The 12,879-nt window shown below is 48.0% G+C and overlaps 1 pseudogene; it reads left to right on the top strand.

Moving 5' to 3' along the window:
- The first annotated feature begins 2,393 nt into the window (after nucleotides 1–2,393).
- On the top strand, nucleotides 2,394–2,452 carry LOC119041553 (uncharacterized; annotated as a pseudogene).
- The last annotated feature ends 10,427 nt before the right edge of the window (nucleotides 2,453–12,879 follow it).

Here is a 12,879-nt window from a genome sequence, read left to right as displayed (position 1 = left end):
CGCTCACCCAGGCAGGGCTGCCACGTCTTCCCAAGTCTGAGATACTACTGTCCCTACTCACTGTTCTCACTCACTACCTTAGTCCGGCCACCACCAACTCTACTCATGGCTGGCATATTCTGACCCAAAGACAAACAACTGTGTCAGGTACCAACAAGACCGACTATACAGCCCCTAACGATCAACTTCCCAGAGCCACCTCCCAGGGGCCCCTTCGTGGCACGAAATGTAGCGCCACCGCTCATCCTTTTCTTTAAGACTGACCTTTCGACTCGCCATCCACGGCAGGAACTGAACTCCCTCCCTGTGTCCACTCATCCATCAAAGATAAGCATCAGGGCACCCACGCTGGGGAGCCCCTTTCTGTTCACGGGACCCACGTACGCGCAGCACCCCAGCCAAGTTAGGGACCCGGCGCTTCCCTAGAACTCGGACCCAGACACTCAATAAAAGTGTGTCGAACGAAGACAGACACTTGTAGATTCCTAAAACCACAATCATTTCACGGCATTCCTTCTCTGCCCTCATAGCTCGGAGCCTACCGTGGGCTGCGATGTGGGGTCCACAGCACCGAGGGAGGGTCGGAGAGATGGGGACCTTTCGTCAGCAGTCCCTCCTGCCCAAAGGAAGCCTGGCCACCTCAGTGGAGCTCAGGAATTTGGGTGGGCAGAGAAGTTCGGGGTCCAGGGATGGAAACAATCCACCAGTGGGAAAGAGGGGTGACCATTCGTGGGGAGAGCTGGCCCCCAGCTCACCCAGCCAAGGCTGTCACTGAGATCCCGGCAAATGATGAACTCCGACGTGGCCGAGCTGCAATAGCATGGAGAAGCAGTGAGACATAGCATGCCTGCTCCCTCACCCTAAACTAGACAGGTACCCCAACCCTCAGCAGAAAACGTCAGACGCAGCTGCCCACCGGACCCCTCATGGACCACCCTTCGCAGTGTGGAGTCTGCCACACGTGTCCACTCTACAGCCTGGCAAAGAAGCAATCGCCAATCCGCGGCTCAACAGAGGCCTCAGAACCCACCAGGTCCCAGGTGTTGGCCACCCGAGACCAGCCTGGGGTCCGGAAGTGCGCAGACTACACTCAGAGACCTCCCAACACTGTGTAGGTACCCCTGGACTGGGTGAAACTACAACTCCCGAGAGCCTCCGCGCGACCCGTTTCCGGTCAGCGGTGAGACACTTCCTGCAATGGTGGAAGCAGGTATGGGTCAGCGGGCGTGGGCACCGCGCCGTGGACTGGCCAGGAGCCTAGGGCAGTGATGGCCGCGGTGGGTGGGCGGAGGCCCGTGGACGCACCCTTTTCCACAGGGTGGCTCGGTGGTAGTGGCCCTGGCGGTTTCCCACCGGATCTGATCTGTCCACAGCCCCGGGGCTTTTGTGGGGGGCACGGGAGAGCGGGATGTGGTTTATGACTGTCTCAGCCTTGTAAGTCCAGTGTGGACCAAGCTAAGGCCTCGTCTCAGAGACTCTACCGCCCTTAAAGGGACCTTTTCTTTCTTTCTTTTTTTTTTTAAAGACCTACCCTTCGGTCCTTGTGATAAACCCCCAAATTGGTATCGTTATCCCCATTTCCCAGATGAAGAATCAGAGACAGCCTTTCTCAATATTTTCACTCTGAAGGAATCCTTGAAATAGTTCTCATCTCAGGGAACCTCATCTAAATACTATGTCTTCAGCTTGTGCTGGAATAAGGTGATTGTGAAGTTATATCTCTGAAATACTAAATATGCATGCGGACGATGTCCAGACCATACTTAGAAACAAGACTCGGTCGGACCTACCTCTGGAAACCAATCCCTTATATACAGTAAACAGCCCAGGATGCTAGATTGCTATCTCTAGAACAATCCAGGAAGCTAAACACTAACTTCTTTTTTTAAAACAAGAAAGAAAAGAAAAGGAAAAAGCCCTGGCTGGTGTAGCTGGGTGGATTGAGCGCGGGCCTGCGAACCAAAAAATCGCGGTTTGATTTCCCATCAGGGCACATGCCTGGGTTGTGGGCCAGTTCCCAGCAGGGGCCAGTTCCCAGCAGGGAATGCGCCAGAAGCAACCATACATAGATATTTCCTTCTCTCCTTCCCTTCCCTTCTAAAGATAAATAAATAAAATTAAAAATATATAAATTATATTTTAAAAAAAAGAGAAGAAGAAGAAAAAGTAAAGAAAGGCCTGGCTGGTGTAGCTCAGTGGATTGAGCCTGGGCCTACAAACCAAAGGATCGCAATTCCGTTCCCAGTCAGGGCACATGCCTGAGTGGTAGGCCAGTTCCCAGTGGGGCATGCACAAGAGGCAACCATACATTGATACTTCTCTCCCTCTCTCCTTCCCTTCCCCTCTAAAGATAAATAAATAAATAAATAATCTTTTTTTAAAAAAAGGATTTTGTGCTCACTTTGGCAGTACATATTCTAAAATTGGAATGATACAGAGAAGATTAGCATGGATAACCAAAGACACTGAAATAGACCACAGGTGGACAGTGACCAGAGGGGAAAGGGGAGGGAATTTCAGGGGAAAAGGGGGAAGGATTTACAGGAACTAGTATAAATGACACATGGACAACAACTAAGGGGGGGTGGAAATGGGAGGGAGGGGAGGTGGGGAGCACTGGGGAGGTAGGCTGGGAGGGGAGTAAAAGACAGAAAACTGTACTTGAACAATTAAATTTTAAAAATGCAATGTGAGAAAAAAGGATTTTATTCATTTATTTTCAGAGAGAGGAGGGAGGAAGAGAATACGGATGTGTGGCTGTTTCTCTCACACCCCCAACCAGGGACTTAGCTGGCAACCCAGGCATGTGCCCTCACAGGGATTCAAACCCTCAAACTTTCAGTTTGCAGGCTAGTGCCCAGTCCACTGAGTCATACCAGCCAAGATAAAAGAGTTAACTTTTGTAACAATTGGCCCCAAATCACCGGTGTTTGATCAGTAACTTAACAGCTTCCCTAACTTTTGTCACCACATCTAAGTTAGGACCACTCAGAGAAAGTCAAATATCTACCTCTCCCCAAAAATTTCTCTAGGCTTCGCCAAATGTCACTGGGGAGATGGAAGAGGAAAAACTTCCCCAAGTTGAAAATCACTGGTTTAAACCAGTCAAGAAGTTTATGTGAACTGAACCAGGCCTCATCAGACTAGACATTTAGAAAATGAACAACTTGAATCCAGAGAATGTAGCCTACGAGGTAGACTCCGTTTCCTTCATCCACAGTTGGAGCCTGGGCCGTTGTCCATGGGAACTGATGGGGTTCCTGCAGCACCTCCATTTGGGGAGCTGGACGTGGCACCCCCAAAGCAGTTATAAAACAGGGTTTATCACTCGTTCTTGGGAGAAATGGCGTCGTGGAGGGCGGTTCCAAATCTCAGGTTTAGCTTCAAATCTCTGTTCCAATATGGAATCCTACCCGGAAGCAAAGTAGCCCCCTATGTTCTTGAGACAATGAATAATAATTTAACAAGTAGCCCATGGCAGCACAGTTAAAATATCACAATGCAGACACTAGAAAAGTCCCATAATTCAATAATGTGAACACTTAGTATCATCAAGCTTCAATTAGAGAATTAATGTCTCATGCTGAAATCTCTTTCTAGAAGAATTTAAATAACTAAATCTCTTACCCTTTACTTAAAAAATGCTGCACAGCACTGGCTGGGGTGGCTCTGTTGGTTTGAGCGCCGTCTATGACCTGAAATGTTGCAGGTTTCATTCCCAGTCAGGCCACGTGCTTAGGGTGCAGTTTCCATCCCCAACTGGGGTGTGAGTGGGAGTCGACCAATCTATGTCTGTCTGTCCCTTTGTCTCTCTCCCCCCCTCCCTCTTTCTATCTTTCTAAAAGCAATGAAAAAATGTCCTTGGGTGACAATTAAAAAAAAATTCTGCCCAGTCCCACTATGTGGGTTTCGGGTGTGTAAGGAGACTCTGCCTTCTTCTGAAGTCTGCGAGGTCTTCCATTAAAGTTAATGTTTCCTCAGGCGTCTTCAGGCGTGCATTAACTCTCCTCAAGGCTGTTGTGTTTTCATTTACCCAAAATCCCAGCTAGTCAACTAGATATCTAAAACGACACAGCAGATGTAAGGAGCTTGGAATTGGCCACTCTGGCCACACAACAAGCTAAATGCCTGACAGACAGAAAAATCAATAACTCTTAGATCCCTCAGGGAGGTGAGATCACGGGAAGCCGCTGCCCTGGAATTGGAACAGAGAGGAACGGGCAGATTCTGGGAATCACAACTTCCCGGAGCAGAAACCTCCATGTGAACCCGTCTGGAGTAGGGAGCCCTGGCCTGTGATTGCTGAATCACTGGAGACTCAGTGTGGACAAAGGCAAGGGTCAAAATCTTCAAGGAGGTCCCTGCTGTTCTGTGAGCGTTACCTTTGGGAGTTCAACCAGGAGCGAAAAATCCCCTCCTGCTTCCATCTGAAATGCACCCAAGTTCTCTTTTCTTCTTAACAAGGGCTGCCCTCAGGAGGAAGTAGTTAATGAGAGCCTACCGTGCTGGGGTTTTATCAGAGCCCAGCTCACTTAGGGGAGGGAAATACCCAACCCCTGCCCTCTCCAGCTAGACTAGGGGTGTCAAACTCATTTTCACCGGGGGCCACATCAGTCTCGTGGTTGCCTTCAAAGGGCTGAATGTAATGTTAGGACTATATTAAATGTAACTACCCCTTAACAGTTAAGCGAGAGCTCAGCACTGCCGCCGGGTAGAAACAAAGAGTCGGGACTGGATAAAACACAGGGTGAGGGGCCGGAATTGGCCCGCGGGCCTTGTATTTGCCACCTGTGAAGTAGACTGTGCCATTGCAAGGGGAGGGGGAGGGCTGAGAAATGCCCTGAACTCATGGAGTCTGGAGGCACAGACTCTCCGATGGACTCTATGGACACTTCTGTGCACCCCACACCCTACTGCCTGTTGCTGAAGTTCCACTTACAGCAGGTTTTCTTGTTTGGGGGTGTGTGTGTGTGTGTGTGTGTGTGTGTGTGTGTGTGTGTTGTTTTCCCCCCAGTACAAGCAGGTCCTCAAACAACATTGCTTCATCTAATGTCATTTAGGTATAATGGAGAGGACAAGACATAGGAGCTTGATTCTTGTTATATTAATGAGCCTTTGGTAAAACCGGTTTCATTATAGTTGGCTTGCTTAAAGTCCAAGAATCTATGGACTACATTAAGTGAGGAATTAGCATACATCTTATCCACCTTTCAAAAAAAAAAAAACTACAGGATGTCCTAAATGGCAGAAAACAGTCGGACGAGATGGAATAAGCATCAGAGTGAGAGTCAGGAGGGCCCGGGTGGAGGTGGAAGAGGGTCAAATGAGGATACACGGTGATGGGGAAAAAAAAATTAAAAAGCATGTCCTGGCTGGCGTAGCTCAGTGGATTAAGCGAGGGCCTGAGAACTAAAGGATCACAGTTCAATTCCCAGTCAAGGCACATGTCTGGGTTGCAGGCCAGCTCCCAGCAGGGGGCGCACAAGAGGCAACCATACATTGATATTTCTCTCCCTCTCTCCTTCCTTTCCCCTCTAAAGACAAATAAATACAATCTTTAAAAAAATGAGACACCGGCCCATTCATAGACAGAGGGGAGAAAATCCACAAACAGAACCAGTTGCAGATGCAAAACAACTAAGTGCCCAGGAAACTCAGCATCTCCAGCCAGTGGGAGGGATGAAGGATTTTTAAGATGTTCTGCTGAGATAACTGTCTGGCCTTAGGGAAATGGAGAAAATGAAATCTGTTTCTCATACCATATAGCCTTTAATTTCCAATGAATGGGGATTTAAGTGTTAAATGAAAAATGAAACCATGCAAGTACCGGAAGAGAACCTGGGGAATTTCCTCTGCAGCTGGGAACAGGGAGAACTTCCCTAAGACCTGAATGAAATCCGCGTGCAATGGTGGGAAAGGGGAACACACTTGACTGAATGAAAATGGGAAACATTCACGTATCGTAAAAGCCCGTGACCAGAGTAAAAAGACAAATGACTTCCTGTGGAAAATATCTGTGAAGTCCATTACAGACAAAGGGTTAGTATTTGTAAAATAGAAAGTGCCTTCTAAAATTAGAGAAAGACAAAGCCCTATATAAACATGCCCACTAGCTATGAATGGACAGTTCACAGGGAAACAAAAGCAAATTCTTTTAAAATATGAAACGTTGCTTGATCTCATTTGTTATAAGAAACACACAAGGAGGAAGCATTTGTCACATATCAGATTGACAAAAATCTAAATATTTGACAACTGACTCAAAAATATGTATTAATTCTGTTTGGAAGAAACTAAGACCTAATTATTATTTTGAAAGCAGACATATACGGGGGAAAAATTAAACATTTATCTTTCTTACCTATATAGTACCCACGGGTAACCAAATAATTAATCAGGGGGAATCAATAAATTAAGAATTAATGGAATTGTAATATTTGTCACTTGGCGGTCCCTAATGAGTCCTCAGGCAGTGATCACCGGTGACTACTGACATCTTTTTAAAGATGAGAAAGCCCGACACCCTGTCTCCTAGGCTGCCCACAGCATCAGCTATGAGTCACCTTGGAAATGATAACAACTTGCGTCAGACCAAGCCTCTGGATCGAGAGACACCAAATTATAGGGAGACAAGAGGCAGAAAAATAAGTCAAAAATGGGACAATGAGACAGTCTGCAAAATCCCGTTTGTGGGAGGTTCTGTGGCGCCTCCGACACTTCCGCTAGCCCCTCCACGGCCCTCCTCTCCCACTCTGAGTTTTCATTCCTGTTCCTCTCGTCTTACAGCTGTGTAAACTGAGGCGCCCAGAACTTGGGCACCGAGCACTTTGAGATGCAGCAGGCACAGCTGGTATTTGACCCGATCACCTTGTCCTGAGATGCCCCCACCTGATCTGTTCCTTGATTGACCCCCAAATGTTGTAGAAACCACAGTGCTGACATTCTTGCCTTGCGCCCATGTCCTATGTCACCCGGCAGCCCCCGGTCCCCTCCCCTGCAGAGCTCCCACTCTCCCGTGTCCAGCACACCTCCAGTGTGCCCTGTCCCCTCGCAGAGGCCCTGAGATCCACTAACTCCACGTGGTACCTGTGGAGCCTGCAGCCCCGGAGCATGAGCGTTCAACTGGTGCTCAGTGGGTTAGAGACCAGACAGGGACTAGAACCCTGCCTGCCTAACTCCTCCTCCCACTGTGCCCCCCACACCTGGCCCTGTCCTGGAAGGGAGCAGGGCAGCCAGGAATGACAAGACCCCCCCTCCACTGGGTACTGAGAGAGAAGGAGAGCGAGGTGGACACGGCCACCCTCAGAGGCTAGAGCAGCGGTGGACGGTGTGCATGTGAGGCCAAGGGCCCAGCAGGCAACACACGCCGCAGCTCACGCTGACCTATCTCTTTACCACGGGGAAGAAGTTTTAGGGACACTCCAGGGCTGCTCGCCTGTGCTTCTCCATGGTCTAGTCTGAGTTGTTGCTTTTGTTGAGATAAAATGCACATGTTAAGCGTGCAATTTGGTGAGTTCGGACAAATGCATACACCCACATGAGTAAAGCCAATTAGGATATGCAGTTGTCCATCACCCTGGAAACTTCCCTCATGCCCCCTTTGCTCAGTTTCCTTCCTGTCCTTGAACCATGAGTCTAGAAGATTATGACACCTCCTGGGGCATTGAAGCCTTCCGGCTCTCTCCGCTTGCCAGTGGCTCCTGACATACCAGCTAGCCAGGATCCTGCCAGGTGCCGCTGAAATGGCAGTGTCTGACTCCTACCCTGCAACCAGCTTTCTGAGGACACCAGTAACCACACCATCCATGAGTCACCACCCAGGTCAACCAGCAAGTGGAATTGTTCACTTCCACCCGAACCTTCCTCAGAGCTGATTTTTCCTTCTCTCTCTCGGCCCCGAAGCCCCAAGCTTATTTTACCCTGTGGTTAATATCTGTGACAAAGCCGGCCCAGATAAAGGGGTGAAGACGCCTGTAATCACCTTAGCAACGGGACATGCTGTGCATTTGAATCATGTAATCCCATCCCCATAGCAACACAGAACCTCAGAGTCCTGTCATTTGCAGCCCAGAGGCAAGAGTGCTCACTTAGCTCAACCCCTCAGATAAAAACAGAAACAAAAACACACCAAGACACGTCATTATGGCTTCCATATCTTTGTGCATATTCATTTGGACTGTTTGTAACGGACACTGATTCAAATAGGATAAGCCTGGCAGCGTCTATTTGGCTGCTGGTTCATGGGCTGATATCAGATCTGAAGCTGTGTCCCACACTGTTAGGGACACAGGGGGGTTATCTGACTGATGGCCGCAGAGCCAGTCTGCCAGAGGACATTCCTGGGAGATGGGCAGCGGAGGTGTTGGTACAGAGGCACACAGTAAGAATTCCACTTAGCGGAAAGCTATGACCGCCACCGGGTCATTTGGGACCCCTTATGCCAATAGAGCCACAGGCAAAGAAAGGAGCCGCTCCATGGGTGGGCTAACAGGCCCCAGAGAACATAAGGAGCATGGGTGTCTGGAACTCCAGAGATTCCCCAAATCAGGTCTCAGGGCTTCTGTGCCTAGTGACAGTCAGAACGGGGCAAGAACAAAGGCCTAACCAGGCATTTGGTAACTGGGGGCCAGACTTCTCAGAGAGGGAGGTCACCCTACCCAGCAATCCTGGCTGACAACAAGGGATGGGGTGGGGGCAGAGAGAGGCCACACTCCTCAACCACAGCACGAACTGAAGGACCAGTTGCAGCAGGGGGTGTTATGACTTAATCCCAGTAATCTTGTTTTAAGAGGGTTTTTGTTTGTTTTGTTTTCAAAATAAATCAGGACCAGCCACCACTTTGAAGAATCAGTGTCAAGGCAGAATGAATGGGGCACACATGGGTGATGGGGAGTCAAGTGTAACCTGGGGGAGAAGCTGCCTGTGCCTCACCAGTGATGCCTCCACATTCACTGACCCTCCAAAGGCCGTTTACTGTGAACACCGGCAGCCCCAGGGCTCGGAGCTCCTTTGGCTCGCTCCCGGGAGCGTACTTGGACATACGGGGGCCAGCCAGAGGTGCTAGAGGGAAGATGGCTCTGGAGACAGCCCACAAGCAAAGACAGATGGTGAGTCAGTGAATTAAAACCCCAGCCTCCTCAGCTCGTGGGTGGGCTAACTGTGATACTTGTCTGCCTGTCTCCCAGAGTCCCCGGTGGGATTAAGCTTCAAAGGAAACTGGCTTGATAACACACTTTGTTAGCTTCCTTTCCTGTCTCCCTTCCCCGATTCCCCCTGGGTATCACTGACGATCACGTCCCCAAAACACCACCTGCATTTTAATCCTTGCCTCAGAATCTTTGGGAAGAACACAGACCAAGATACCATGATTTGTAAATTTTCAAGTTTGTTGTCGTATAGTCATTGATTGTACTCTTGTATATAAGAATATAGATAAAAAACCTTTATTGGACTTGTAAGTTATTTCAACCTTAACTTTTGTTTTCTTGATCTGAGGTGTATCCATCTCCTTAACTGCTTTCAAGAAATCAAAGACTCATAGACTTCTCTTCTTTTCCCCATAACATCTCTCTGGTTCCTGAGTTGACCTTATCTTTATTGTTTCCTTTCTTCTTGTTCTTTGGGTTTGCCTCTTGAGTTCAATATTTAGACTTTCTTTGTTTCTTAATAAGTGTGTTTAAACTAATCAATTGCCATCATGGGCTTCTTTTGTGCTGTGTTAATGTGAAGTGGTTTTCACAGCCTTCTGCTCTAAATCTTGCTGGGTTTCCTGTGTAGCTTCCATTTTAACTCGAGTTGTTTAGTAATATGCTATTTTGTTTCCGAAAGTGGGATTTTTCAACCGGCTTTTATCATTAATTTCAAATAGTGCCGCTTTAAGGTTGGATTGAGTATTTTAATTATGCTACCCCCTCTCTATTAACATGTATAATTTCATTATTCTGTGGTGGTTACCCTTGAGATTACAACGTACATCGTTGACTCCTTAGAGCAGGGGATGTCAAACTCATTGTCGCTGGGGGCATATCAGCCTCTGGGTTGCCTTCCAAGGACTGAAGGCAACTTCAACTCCTTAACTGTTAAGGAGTAGTTACATTTATACAGTCCTAAAATTATTTTGGCCCTTTGAAGGCTACCGCGAGGCTGATGTGCCCCCAGCGACAATGAGTTTGACACCCCTCTCTTGGAGCTTGCTATGCGTTTGTGGTCTCATCTGTCCCCCCAGACAATGCCAGGACATTGGAACGCACTTGGACTCCAATTCCCCAACAGAATGCAGGGCAAGTGCTCTTCTGAGAATTCCAAGCTAAGGCCCTGGTCCTGGCAGTGTCTGCTTCTTCCCTCTTGGGACGCTCCATCAGGGAATCCAGCCATATTTTTTTAAGAATCCCAGCCCACACAGAAGGCCACAGGGAGAAGAACCAAGCCCCTCCAGTGTGAAGAGCAGAATGGCCCAGCTGAGCCCAGTCAACTCGCAGGGTCATGAGCGATAATAAAGTGCTTCAAGGCACTCCCACAGTTTCAAGGCTTATTAGCCATTTTCTGTGAAAATGGTCGCTGGCTTTTCATCCTACTGGCAACATTGTAGACCTTAGTCACTTTAAAAATATTTTATTTATTTATTTTTAGAGAGAGAAGAAGGGAAAGATAAAGAGAGGGAGAGAAATAGCAATGTATGGTTGACTCGTACACGCCTCCTACTGGGAACCTGGCCCGAAACCCAGGCATGAGCCCTGACTGGGAATCAAACTGGCAACCCTTTGCTTCATGGTCCTGTGCTCCATTCACTGAGCCACACCCACCAAGGCAACCTGAACAATTTTGAATAAGAGACTAAGTTCTCCACTGTCAGCTGAAACAGGTAGAGTTAAAGGTAAATAAAACTTAGAGCTGCAAATGTATTTGGAACCGTGTTCAGTAAATTATTGCCACAAATAGGTTACAATACTCAAGTGGATGTGATACTTAGTTCTAGTCCACATACAGCTTTCAGTGCGTCGTACCTCAATATTTCACCGACAGTGCATTCCTCACAAGGCTTGTCGTCAAATGCTACTGTAAATCTTACCTAATTTAAGTGGTTCACTTACATGATAATTTTCAAATTTCAAATCCAGGCCTGGAGACTATTTTTAGTGATCTCAGCCCTAGAAATTCACCTTCACTAATGATGATGACCAAGAAACTTATGATAAGGTTAGAGCAATCCTGACCCGAAGCCGGAATGGAAAAATTCGCACAGAGCTGGGAAATGGATCAGATATTAACAAGTGGTAAGGGGAGAAAAATCTGGAAATCAGAGAAATGGTTGGGAGGTAAATCACTGCCTTGCAACAGAGGCCCCTGATTTTATGCGGTACCAGGGCAATTTTAAGGACTGGCTCTCCGGGGAGAGTGCAGGGGCGGAGCATTTGTTGCTCTCTATAGCGTAAATGCTCCCACCATGGCCTCCTTCAAGCTAGCAGTGTGGCCTCGCGGGACCCAGAGTTGGAAAGAATTGCAGACAGTGGGCTCCAGGTGCCCCAGACAGTGGCTTGGTGGGTCACTGCACTGTCTGGGAAGGTGCCAGGCTTTAGTGAGGGCGCCGTTCAATGGGGACCCTTTCAAAGGACAGCCTTTCGACAAGTGGTCCTGGGAAGATGGTAGCCACACGCCAAAAGATGAGGTTGGACCCTTCACTAACCCCACATACAAAAATAAACTTGGAGTGAATCAAAGACCTAAATGGAAGATCTGAAACTATAAAGCTCTTAGACAAAAACATAGAGCAAAACCTTTATGACGTTGGATTTGGCGATGATACCAAAGGCACAGGCAACAGCAACAAAAAAATAGGTGAATTGGACAGCGTGAAAATTAAAAAAAAATAGTACATCAAAAGCCAATATCATACACCCTCGGGGACTTCTGCCAAGATGGAGGCGTAGGTGGAAGCACTGTACATTCTCGCACAACTAAGTTTAAAAACAACAAAGTTTTAGCAACAAAGACACAGCCAAACCACAGAAAATTGAACTATACGGAAGTCTGACAACAACGAAGCCTTCAGCCAAACCTGTAAGAGGGGCAGAGCCAGCAGCAGCGCGGGGTCAGACTGGAAAGATCCACTGGACCGACTCGGGCACGCAAACCAGGTGCGCCAGCATCCATGGGCGGATCCCAGGTGTAGAGAAGCCGGCGAACCCACTGAGGGCACAAGGCAGTGGACCCACTGAGAGCTGATCGCGGTCACACATTCACGAACAGATAAACCGGTGAAGGAGCTTGCAGTGAGATGGACCGTGAAGGCCCCAGTGGCAGGAAGCGGCAGAGGGGACCGCCTTTGTCCCTCTCTGACCCCACCCCCACATACAGCGTCACAACCCCGCGACTGAGTTGCCCCGCCCTGGTGAACACCTAGGGCTCTGCCCCTCTGACGAAACAGGCACAAACAGACCAGAACATTATGGCTAAGAACTCAAAGCCCCAGAGCCAATAACTCTAAGTGATGAAGAAATAGCTAAACTTTCAGATGCACAGTTCAAAACACTGGTGATCAGGATGCTCACAGAACTGGTTGATTTTAGTCACAAATTAGAGGAACATATGAAGGCTAAACTAATTGAAATGAAGGGAAATACACAGGAAACCAATAGTAATGGAAAGGATACTGGGACTCAAATCAAGGGAGTGGATCAGAGGAGGAAAAGAATGACCAAACAGAAAAGGATGAAGAAACAAGAATTCAAAAAAAGGAGGAGAGGCTTAGGAACCTTCAGGACATTTTTAAATGTTCCAACATCCGAATTATTGGGGTACCAGAAGGGGAAGAGGAAGAGCAACGAGTGCAAAACTTATTTGAACAAATAATAATGGAGAACTTCCCCAATCTGGCAAAGG

The sequence above is a fragment of the Artibeus jamaicensis genome, unplaced genomic scaffold, assembly GCF_021234435.1.
Source record: "Artibeus jamaicensis isolate MK-2021 breed Jamaican fruit bat unplaced genomic scaffold, CSHL_Jam_final scaffold_3151, whole genome shotgun sequence".
In the NCBI taxonomy this organism is placed as follows: domain Eukaryota; kingdom Metazoa; phylum Chordata; class Mammalia; order Chiroptera; family Phyllostomidae; genus Artibeus; species Artibeus jamaicensis.
The sequence above is the reverse complement of the archived record's forward strand: the minus strand, read 5'-3'. Positions and strand labels throughout refer to the sequence as shown.